The sequence below is a fragment of the Zootoca vivipara genome, chromosome 6 (assembly GCF_963506605.1).
Source record: "Zootoca vivipara chromosome 6, rZooViv1.1, whole genome shotgun sequence".
NCBI lineage: Eukaryota > Metazoa > Chordata > Lepidosauria > Squamata > Lacertidae > Zootoca > Zootoca vivipara.
In genome coordinates, this window is record NC_083281.1 from 6549709 (window position 1) to 6561611 (window position 11903).

An 11903-nucleotide genomic window follows, 5' to 3' on the forward strand; every position below is an offset into this window, starting at 1 on the left:
GAGCAATTCAGAACTGATTGGGAAGGAGATCTAATCAGGCATGACAAAGTCAAGCGGGTTTATAGGGCGGAGATACAACAGTGGGGCATTGTGGACAGGGGGCTGGTGGCACAAAGCTCTGCCTTTTGAAGCCCCCCACCCAACACCTTAGCTTTCAGGAGATAGATAGATAAATGAATAATGTTAGCCAATGGCTAGAGCAACAATAAAACATTACAATATATACAAAAAAGAACATTGGATAAAAGGCACGTTTTGGTATCCTGAATTATCAATCAGTTGATGGCCCTTAATCTAATTGCCCCAGCTATGTATCTAGCCATAGCTGTCAACCCCACCCTTTTGTGCAGGAAACTCCCTTATTCCAAGCCACAGCTGCCACCCTTCCCTTTTTTTTGCTGCAAATTCCCTTATCCCAGCGCTGCTTCCCGCTGCTATCCTGGATTGTTAGATATACCGTAGACCAGGGGTCAGCAAACTTTTTCAGCAGGGGGCCGGTCCACTGTCCCTCAGACCTTGTGGGGGGCCGGACTATATTTTTTGGGGGGAAATGAACGAATTCCTATGCCCCACAAATAACCCAGAGATGCATTTTAAATAAAAGGACACATTCTACACATGTAAAAACTCCAGGCAGGCCCCACAAATAACCCAGAGGTGCACTTTAAATAAAAGGACACATTCTACTCATGTAAAAACATGCTGATTCCTGGACCGTCCGCGGGCCAGATTTAGAAGGCAATTGGGCCGCATCCGGCCCCCGGGCCTTAGTTTGGGGACCCCTGCCGTAGACTGTCCCCGGGACAGGTGAGGCTGCTGCTGATCCCTTATTTTCAAATCCGAAAGTTGACAGCTATGTATCTAGCATATGTATGGAAGTGAGAGCTGGACCATAAAGAAGGGTGATCGTCGAAGAATTGATGCTTTTGAATTCTGGTGCTGGAGGAGACTCTTGAGAGTCCCATGGACTGCAAGAAGATCAAACCTAGCCATTCTGAAGGAAATCAGCCCTGAGTGCTCACTAGAAGGACAGATCCTGAAGCTGAGGGTCCAATATGGAATATGCGCAGCTTGAGAACCTAACACATAGAATAAGAGAACAAGAACATACGTTAAGAGAAGATTGGAAAATGTTCATTGAATATATGGAAAATAATTGTGTGCAGCTGAAAATGCTGGCAGCATTAAGATAAATTCAACAGTGTAAACAAGTTTCGATGGATGCAATAATGGAATACTGAACGGTATAGTTTTTTTTTTGTAAAATCTGCAGGGATTTACGGTATGATATGCAAAATGAACCATGGAAACAGAAGAAGGGAAGTCACTGATATCTTAAGGATGTAAAATGAGCATTTTAAATTGTAAAACAGAAAATTTATTAAAAATTATATAAATTAAATAAAATACAACTTGCACCCAGGATATAATGCAGTAGAAAAGGCTTGCGTAAAAACGCTGTGGTGAGGACGGGAAATCAACTTATGAAACAATGTATTTGATTTGGAGGTGATTGCAAAAATGTTTGAAAAGATTAATTTAAAAATTATATATAAAAATAGCACCCAGGATAGTTGCCTTTAATCAACAACCATTTCCCAGCTTGAAATAACAGCAGTTGCATCTCCTCTGTGGCACTCACAACTTTTAATGCCCACTTCCTCTTTGCAGTCGAGAGTCGTCTCATCCTTGGCTTGTCTGTTGCTTTTGATTTTATTTGCAACGACATTATTATTATTAGTGAAACACGCCAAAACAAAATCAGTGCACTTAGCAGAGCAGTTTTCGAAAGTTTCAGTAACAAAGCCCACAAGCGAAATGAAAAATCAAGTCACAGGGTAAGTTATGCAAATGTGCAGAAATGAAATGGGGAAAAAACCCCAGTTTCAGAATATCAAAGTGATAGTCATTTGAAGCATTTTTCAAGCACTTCTAGGGGGGAAGGAAGGAGGAAGCAGGATAAGAGTCCTCAGTAGTTCAGAAGGTCCTGACACAAAATTGCAAAACTGACTGCAGGAAGGAAATCTTTGTTGCTGCAGAAAATGCGCTGTTAGGCTCATTCTTTAACTACTGTGCTTGGTCTTAGAGCAGTGCTGGTGAACCTATGACACGCATGTCAGACGTGACACACAGAGCTCTCACTGCTGCCACACGCCCCATCGGCCCATTTGTGCTGTTGTTGTTGTTGTTTCCCACCCCCATTTGTTCTCCCGCTCCTCCTCACGCTACAGCTTGTCTCCGCTGTTAAAACCCATATCCCTTTTTTTGGTTGTTGTTGCTGGTAGCCAGAGATTGGTTTCTTAACCCTTTCTGTGCTGTTTTTTTCTGGCGTTTTGGCAGACTATGTCGGTGCTGTTTGTTAGTTCCAGCAAAAGTATTATTCGTCATTTATTTCTGTTCTCTTTCCCCCAGAAAAAGCGCAGCAGCTTTGGGGCATCCCCCCCCAAAAGCAAAGCAACTTTTGCACACACCCCCAAAAAACCTCCATAACTTTGGTCAGCAGCTCCCCCCAAAAAGCTCAACAACTCTGGGCACTTTGTGATAAATAAGGGGTTTTTTGTTTGGTTTGGTTAAATAATTAGTTTTTGGTTTATTGAATACAGTTATATATTACAATTATACATTTTTGTTATTTAAACTATAAATATCGCAAAATTATGGTTTTTTTCTCAAAGTGGCGAATTTTGACACACCAAGCTCAAAAGGTTGCCCATCACTGTCTTAGAGGGACACTGGCTCTTCAACATTGTTGAGCTTTTTTTTGGGGGGGAGCCAGAGTTCTAGAGCTTTTTTGGGGGTCAACCTAGAACAACCAGCGGTCGACCTAGAACGCCTTCGCAATCGACCGGTAGATTGGGATCGACCTGTTGGATGTGCCTGCTCTAGTTCAACCCTCTGCAGAAAAGGGAATCTTTTGCCCAATGTGTGACTTGAACCCGCAACCCTGAGATTGAGAGTCTCATGCAGTTTTGCAGGCAAGGCATTAAACCATCGCTTTCCAGGACCTGGGTTCAGAGGGCACAGGAATGGGGACCCTGGTGGAACTCTGCTCCCCAAAAAGTAATGGGCCTTTGAATCCCCAGAACTATATCCCTGGTTGATGGTCAAGCATTGGGATTCCTCAGTCCTCTCAGTGTATTGCCGGAGAGAACAGTTGGCCGTAAACTATCAGAAAACCAAAGTCATGGTCTTCTCAAGAAAATATAGGCGCCATAGCTGGCACATGGATAACCAGCCACTCGAACAGGTTAAAGCCTTCAAGTATTTGGGCCTTATCTTCTAGTCAACGGGGTTATGGGATGCACACCAAAAATGTGCTAAAGAAAAAGCATCTCAAAATGCCAAAAACATTGACCCGTTTCTTCCACACGAAGGGTGGCAAACATTTACCATCAGCCATAGAAGTTTTCCAAGCCAAATCTCTAGCGCAGCTACTTTATGGGGCCCAAATTTGGACCGGTACCCATGTCAGCACTCTGGAATCTGTCCAATCAAAGTTTTTAAGGCAGATCTTTACTGTCCGCCATGCGTTCCAAATGCATCATTGCGACTGGAGGCAAGTCTCCCTTCTGTAGAAGTACGGACCTGGCAAAGAACTCTTAACTTTTGGCTCCGCCTAAATTCAAACCCTCCTGGTTTAATACCATTAGTAACTCAAGATTCCCATAAAAGCGTGTGGACCAAAACCGTTCATCAAAAACCTCTCTCCTGTGGCCTCTCCCCTCAACATCTACTCATGGTGGGCCACATCAAAGCAAAAAGTCTGATTGGCCAACGTTTAAAAGATATAGAGCACCCGAATAATCTGGCCACCATAAAGAAATTTTGCCCCTGGTTTGCCCATTTTCCTACCTCCCACTTTGATTCTCTGGCCCCATATTTGATCATACTTATTATCCCAAAATATAGATGTGCCTTTACACTTGCAAGACTGGATGTTCTGCCATCAGCTGTACTTGAGGGTCGATTCCAAAAGATCTTATTCGAGAAAGGACTTTGCCCCATGGCAGCATAGAATCAGTGGCACATGTCTTCCTGTCTTGCTTGCTCCATCTACAAAGACCTGAGGAATGAGGTTATTTCACTTCTACTAACCATCCCAAGTCACTCATCTGCGGCCATAATGCACTTCCTCTTAACAGACCAAAATGACCAGATAACAGCAAAGGTTGTTAGATACATTGTTGTTGTTTCGTCGTTTAGTCATGTCCGACTCTTCGTGACCCCATGGACCAGAGCACGCCAGGCACTCCTGTCTTCCACTGCTTCCCGCAGTTTGGTCAAACTAATGTTCATAGCTTCAAGAACACTGTCCAACCATCTCGTCCTCTGTCGTCCCCTTCTCCTTGTGCCCTCAATCTTTCCCAACATCAGGGTCTTTTCCAGGGAGTCTTCTCTTCTCATGAGGTGGCCAAAGTATTGGAGCCTCAGCTTCAGGATCTGCCCTTCCAGGGAGCACTCAGGGCTGATTTCCTGAAGAATGGATAGGTTTGATCTTCTCGCAGTCCATGGGACTCTCAAGAGTCTGCTCCAGCACCATAATTCAAAAGCATCAATTCTTCGGCGATCAGCCTTCTTTATGGTCCAGCTCTCACTTCCATACATCACTACTGGGAAAACCATAGCTTTAACTATACGGACCTTTGTCGGCAAGGTGATATCTCTGCTTTTTAAGATGCTGTCTAGAGGCAGGCGTCTTTTAATTTCATGACTGCTGCCACCATCTGCAGTGATCATGGAACCCAAGAAAGTAAAATCTCTCACTGCCTCCATTTCTTCCCCTTCTATTTGCCAGGAGGTGATGGGACCAGTGGCCATGATCTTAGTTTTTCGGCTGTTGAGCTTCAGACCATATTTTGCGCTTTCCTCTTTCACCCTCATTAAAAGGTTCTTTAATTCCTCTTCACTTTCTGCCATCAAGGTTGTGTCATCTGCATACCTGAGGTTGTTGATATTTCTTCCGGTAATCTCAATTCCAGCTTGGGATTCATCCAGTCCAGCCTTTCGCATGATGAATTCTGAATATTAGTTAAATAAGCAGGGAGACAATATACAACCTCGTCATACTCCTTTCCCAATTTTGAACCTATCAGTTATTCCATATCCAGTTCTGACTGTAGCTTCTTGTCCCACATAGAGATTTCTCAGGAGACAGATGAGGTGATCAGGCACTCCCATTTCTTTAAGAACTTGCAATAGTTTGCTGTGGTTGACACAGTCAAAGGCTTTTGCATAGTCAATGAAGCAGAAATAGCATACATAAATAACCTTTTCTGACACCTGGGAATTTCAGTCTGAATTATACCCAGAGAAAGGACTCCCCTGGGTGCTATTTTTAAACCAGCTTGGAATTGCTTCTAAGTAATAGTGTTAAGGGATGTGGGTGGCGCTGTGGTCTAAACCACTGAGCCTTGGGCTTGCCGATCAAAAGGTCAGCGGTTTGAATCCCCATGACGGGGTGGGCTCCCGTTGCTTTGTCCCAGCTCCTGCCAAGCTAGAGATTTGAAAGCATACAAGTATAAAATTATAACAATACAATGATATACATCCACAGATGACACAACCTTGATGGCAGAAAGTGAGGAGGAATTAAAGAACCTTTTAATGAGGGTGAAAGAGGAGAGCGCAAAATATGGTCTGAAGCTCAACATCAAAAAAACCAAGATCATGGCCACTGGTCCCATCACCTCCAGGCAAATAGAAGGGGAAGAAATGGAGGCAGTGAGAGATTTTACTTTCTTGGGCTCCTTGATCACTGCAGATGGTGACAGCAGTCACGAAATTAAAAGATGCCTGCTTCTTGGAAGAAAAGCAATGACAAACCTAGACAGCATCTTAAAAAGCAGAGACATCACCTTGCCGACAAAGGTCCGTATAGTTAAAGCTATGGTTTTCCCAGTAGTGATGTATGGAAGTGAGAGCTGGACCATAAAGAAGGCTGATCACCGAAGAATTGATGCTTTTGAATTATGGTGCTGGAGGAGACTCTTGAGATCAAACCTCTCCATTCTGAAGGAAATCAGCCCTGAGTGCTCACTGGAAGGAGAAATCGTGAAGCTGAGGCTCCAATACTTTGGCCACCTCATGAGAAGAGAAGACTCCCTGGAAAAGACCCTGATGTTGGGAAAGATTGAGGGCACTAGGTAGGAGAAGGGGACGACAGAGGACGAGATGGTTGGACAGTGTTCTCGAAGCTACGAACATGAATTTGACCAAACTGTGGGAGGCAGTGCAAGACAGGAGTGTCTGGCGTGCTCTGGTCCATGGGGTCACGAAGAGTCGGACACAACTAAACGACTAAGCAACAACAACAACACATCCACATTTAGAGATTCCTCCAAATCTCTGGACTTCTCACCTTCCCCGCCATGAATCCTATTATTAACCTTTTCTACTGCATCTTTTTCAATAGTCCATATTTTATGTAACTCCATTTTCTCCATAGTACCTGTTACAGTACATTACAAGTGTTATTGCAATCCTGCTAATGTTTCCATCTGCTTGCAGTGATCTCCAAGATACAGTGGTTCCGCTCCTTCCTCCTGGGCCGTGTTCAGAAAGTGGTGGTGGGGAATGAATGTTCAGACCCCTGGGCTCTCACTTGTGGGGTGCCTCAGGGTTCTGTCCTCTCCCCCATGCTTTTTAACATCTACATGCAGCCGCTTGGAGAGATCATCAGGGGGTTTGGGCTGGGTGTTCATCAGTATGCGGATGATACCCAGCTCTACCTCTCTTTTAAATCAGAACCAGTGAAGGCGGTGAAGGTCCTGTGTGAGTGCTTGCAGGCGGTTGGAGGATGGATGGCGGCTAACAGATTGGGGTTGAATCCCGACAAGACAGAAGTACTGTTCGTGGGGGACAGGAGGTGGGCAGGTGTGGAGGATTCCCTGGTCCTGAATGGGGTAGCTGTGCCCCTGAAGGACCAGGTGCGCAGCCTGGGAGTCATTTTGGACTCACAGCTGTCCATGGAGGCGCAGGTCAGTTCTGTGTCCAGGGCAGCTGTTTATCAGCTCCATCTGGTATGCAGGCTGAGACCCTCCCTGCCCGCAGACTGTCTCGCCAGAGTGGTGCATGCTCTGGTTATCTCCCGCTTGGACTACTGCCATGCGCTCTACGTGGGGCTACCTTTGAAGGTGACCCGGAAACTACAACTAACCCAGTATGCGGCAGCTAGACTGGTAACTGGGAGCGGCCGCCGAGACCATATAACACTGGTCCTGAAAGACCTACATTGGCTCCCAGTACGTTTCCGAGCACAATTCAAAGTGTTTGGTGCTGACCTTGAAAGCCCTAAATGGCCTCAGTCCAGTATACCTGAAGGAGCGTCTCCTCCCCCATCATTCTGCCCGGACACTGAGGTCCAGCACCGAGGGCCTTCTGGCGGTTCCCTCGCTACGAGAAGCCAAGTTACAGGGAACCAGACAGAAGGCCTTCTCGGTGGTGGCGCCCGCCCTGTGGAACACCCTCCCACCAGAGGTCAAAGAGAACAACAACTACCAGACCTTTAGAAGGCATCTCAAGGCAGCCCTGTTTAGGGAAGCTTTTAATGTTTGATGTTTAATGTCTGATGGATTTCTGTATTGTAAAATTTTGTTGGAAGCCGCCCAGAGTGGCTGGGGGAACCTGGCCAGATGGGCGGGGTATAAATAATAAATTATTATTATTATTATTATTATTATTATTATTATTATTATTATTATAAATTATAAAATTTCCCCATTCTTTATTGAAGTACAGTATTGGTCTTCTTGGTTCCCGAGCTTTCCAGTCAGTTTCGCCATTTTGGCGTAGTCCGACAATTTAATTTGACATTCTTCTCTGGTAGGGACTTTATGTTCTTTCCGTATCTGGGCTACTAGCACCCATGCAGCTGTTGTTGGGTACATAAAAAGTCTTTTCTGCTCCCTTGGGATATCAGCAGCTACAATTCCTAATTTAAAAAAAAAGCCTCTATTTTTTTAAAATAAAAGTTAATTTGAACATTTTTTTCAACTCATTATATATCATTTCCCAGAATGCTTTTAGCACCTTCCAAGACCACCACATATAATAAAAGTTGTCTCCTTGACAGCATCACAATGTTTTACGAGTTTGTGCTCCCTGCAAACATGGCTTTGCTAACCAGCACAAGTTAAACATAAAATTGAATGTTCTGCACTGTTATGTTTTCACAGGCTTCTCCTGAAAGGACAGAAAGCTATAAATCAGGGGTCCCCAGACTTACCGGGCTTTGGGCTGGTTCCCACCGCGCCGATCGCGCGGCGGGCTGGAGGGCGGGGGAGTGCGTGCCCGTGCGCATACTGGCGCGGCGGCGCGCTTCCAGGTCGGAAAAAGTGGCGGAAATCGTTTGTGCGCATGCGTATGGGCCTCCCCCGACCCGGAAGTGCACCAGAAATTACCTCTTCTGGGTCGGGAGAGGCCCATACGCATGCGCACAAAGGATTTTCGGCACTTTTTTCCGACCTGGAAGAGTGCCGCCGCGCTGCGCGCCGTAAGAGCGGGCGGTGGCGGCGAGCGGCGGGGGTCGCCGCGGGCCAGATTGGGAGGCCAATTGGGCCGCATCCAGCCCCCGGGCCGTAGTCTGGGGACCCCTGCTATAAATCTATGGCACAACCACATTTGTAATACTGTACTGTAATGTGTACAGGGACCCAGGTGGCGCTGTGGTTAAACCACTGAGCCTAGGAATTGCTGATCAGAAGGTCAGCGGTTCGAATCCCTGTGACGGGGTGAGCTCCTGTTGCTCGGTCCCAGCTCCTGCCAACCTAGCAGTTCGAAAGCACGTCAAAATGCAAGTAGATAAATAGGAACCGCTACAGCGGGAAGGTAAACGGCATTTCCATGTGCTGCTCTGGTTTGCCAGAAGTGGCTTTGTCATGCTGGCCACATGACCTGGAAGCTGTACGCCGGCTCCCTCGGCCAATAATGCGAGATGAGCGCACAACCCCAGAGTCGGTCACAACTGGACCTAATGGTCAGGGGTCCCTTTACCTTTACCTTTAATGTGTACAGTTCTGGTCACCTCACTTTGAAAGTGAGTATATCGTAGAGTTGGAAAAGGGGCAGAAATGGGCATTTTTAAATGATTATTATCCCTCTCTCTTGACAATAAAACTTGTGGGCATTCAATGAAGCTGAATATCGGAAGACGGCTCTTGTCTGTGCTCTGATAACCCCAATACTAGATTACTGCAATGCATTATACGTAGGGCTGCCTCTGAAGACGGTTCAGAAACTTTGGCTGGTGCAGAATTCAGCAGCCAGACTGCACTGGCTGCAAATTAGCTTCCGGCCCAATTCAAAGTGCTGGTTCTGACCTATAAAGCCTTAAACAGCTCAGGACTGCAATACCTCAAGGACTGCCTCTTTCCATATGAACCTACCCGGACCCTGAGATCATCTTCCGAGGCCCTCCTTCATGTGCCTCCTCCTCGAGAGGTCTGGAGGGTGTCAACATGAGAACGGGGCCTTCTTTGCAGTGGCCCCCAATCTGTGGGATGCTCTCCCCAAGGAGGCCCGCCTGGCGCCTTCATTATACACCTTTAGGCACCAGGCAAAAACGTTCCTCTTTAACCAGGGGCCAAGTCACATCTGATGCCCTTTTAAAATGTATTGGGGAGAGGGGCGGAAGATTATTGGATTGCTTTTGTTTTCATTATGTATTTTGCCTTTTTATATTGTGATTATATGTTGTGGCCGCCCTGAGACCTGCGGGTTTAGGGCAGTATCCAAAATAAATAAATGAGACTCAGGACAGAGAAAAGATAGCCCCTTCTTGACTCAGCGCAGAGTTAAATGATGGAACAGAGATGATAGAACAGATTCATGGAGCATATTTTTGTATGCCAATCTCTGGAATGCACAGGAGGGGAGAGTGGTCTTGTGTTCGAATCCTGCTCGAGGGTTTCCCAGGGGCATCCGTGTGGCTACTGTAAGAAAGGATGCCAGACGGATCCAGCAGGCTCTTCTTAGTAGCACTTGGGGGACCTCTGCTGGCATGCGGTGAGTTACACAATTGCATAGCACATGGTGCTGTCAGAGCAACCAGGCAGAGAGTCGGGGAATCAAGGAGGTCAATGGAATCCACAGTCTCTGAAATTAAACTCCTGCCCTTCAGGAGGCGGCAAGATGACGCAAACAACAACGTTGCTGGAACCTGTTCTGTGGAATTGGAAGCGGGGCCGATAGCAACGAAGTGGGGAGTTCTTTGAAGCTCTTTGGAGCACCCCTGCATTCTGAAATCCACCAGAAAACGAGTCCTGGGTGCTTTGCAAAACCCCTGAGCCTCTTGGGCTTGCCGATCGGAAGGTCTGCGGTTCGAATCCCCGCGACGGGGTGAGCTCCCATTGCTCTGTCCCAGCTCCTGCCAACTTAGCAGTTCGAAAGCACGTCAAAGTGCAAGTAGATAAATAGCTACCTCTCCAGCGGGAAGATAAATGGCATTTCCGTGCGCTCTGGTTTCCGTCACGGTGTCCTGTTGCGCCAAAAGCGGTTTAGTACTGCTGGCCACATGACCCGGAAAGCTGTCTGTGGACAAACGCCGGCTCCCTTGGCCAGAAAGCGAGATGAGCGCCACAACCCCATAGTTGTCTTTGACTGGACTTGAATTGCCAGATTAAGCATATATTAAGAGTGAGGGTCTCGGAGGCATCATTGACCAAAAGAAATCAAAGAAAAGGAGCAATGTGATACAGTCTGTCTGACACACTGTTGTTAGTTAAAGCCAGGCACCCTCAAACTTCGGCCCTCCAGATGTTTCGGACTAAGTTCCCATCATCCCTGACCACTGGCCCTGTTAGCTAGGGATCATGGGAGTTGTAGGCCAAAACATCTGGAGGGCCGCAGTTTGGGGATGCCTGGTTAAGGCCATATACACTGCCTTGAGATGTTTCCCCTTTAAAATACGAAGTGGTATATACATTATTATTATTATTATTATTATTATTATTATTATTATTATTAAACATTTTTCAAGGGGAAGCCGAGGAAAAGATATAAATATACTAGGGAAGGGTTCTTGCAGGCTAAAGGAGGTGGGAGGGATGATTAAGGTCACAGAATCATCAAATCTTAGAGTTGGAAGGGATCCCAGCCGTCAACTAGTCCAACCCCCTGCAATGCTATCTATCTAATGTTTATTGGATGGATTTCCCCCAAATTGATTTTTGAACTTTGAATTTTATTGCTATTCATGCTTTTACACTGTATTTTATGCTGCTTTTATGTTGTATTCAATTAAGTGTTTTAAATTTGTTGTTAGCTGCCCTGAGCCCGGGTTTCTGAACCGGGAAGGGCAGGGTATAAATAAAAAATGATTATTATTTATTATTCTCTCCTGTAGAGGCAGCCTCATGAAATGACATGCCCTCCAACATTTCTTTGATGAAAATAGGGACATCCTATTCCATGATAATAATAATAATAATAATAATAATAATAATAATAATAATAATAATAATTTTACTATTTATGCCCCACCCATCTGACTGAACTACCCCAGCCACTCTGGTTCCAATGAACCCACAACCTTGGCGTTATCGTGCTGATAACCGACCGATCTGATAATGCACACAAAATCTAAAATTGGGTGTGAGTGTGGATATCTGAGAATTAGTATGCAAATGAAAACCTCCAACTTTAACTACACCCCAGTGTTAAAATGCGCAAGATATCTGCAGTGACAATATATAAAACCAACTTAAAAGGTAAAGGTAAAGGGACCCCTGACCATTAGGTCCAGTCGTGACGGACTGGGGTTGTGGCGCTCATCTCGCATTATTGGCCGAGGGAGCCGGCGTATAGCTTCCAGGTCATGTGGCCAGCATGACAAAGCCGCTTCTGGCAAACCAGAGCAGCACATGGAAACGGCGTTTACCTTCCCGCTGTAGCGGTTCCTATTTATC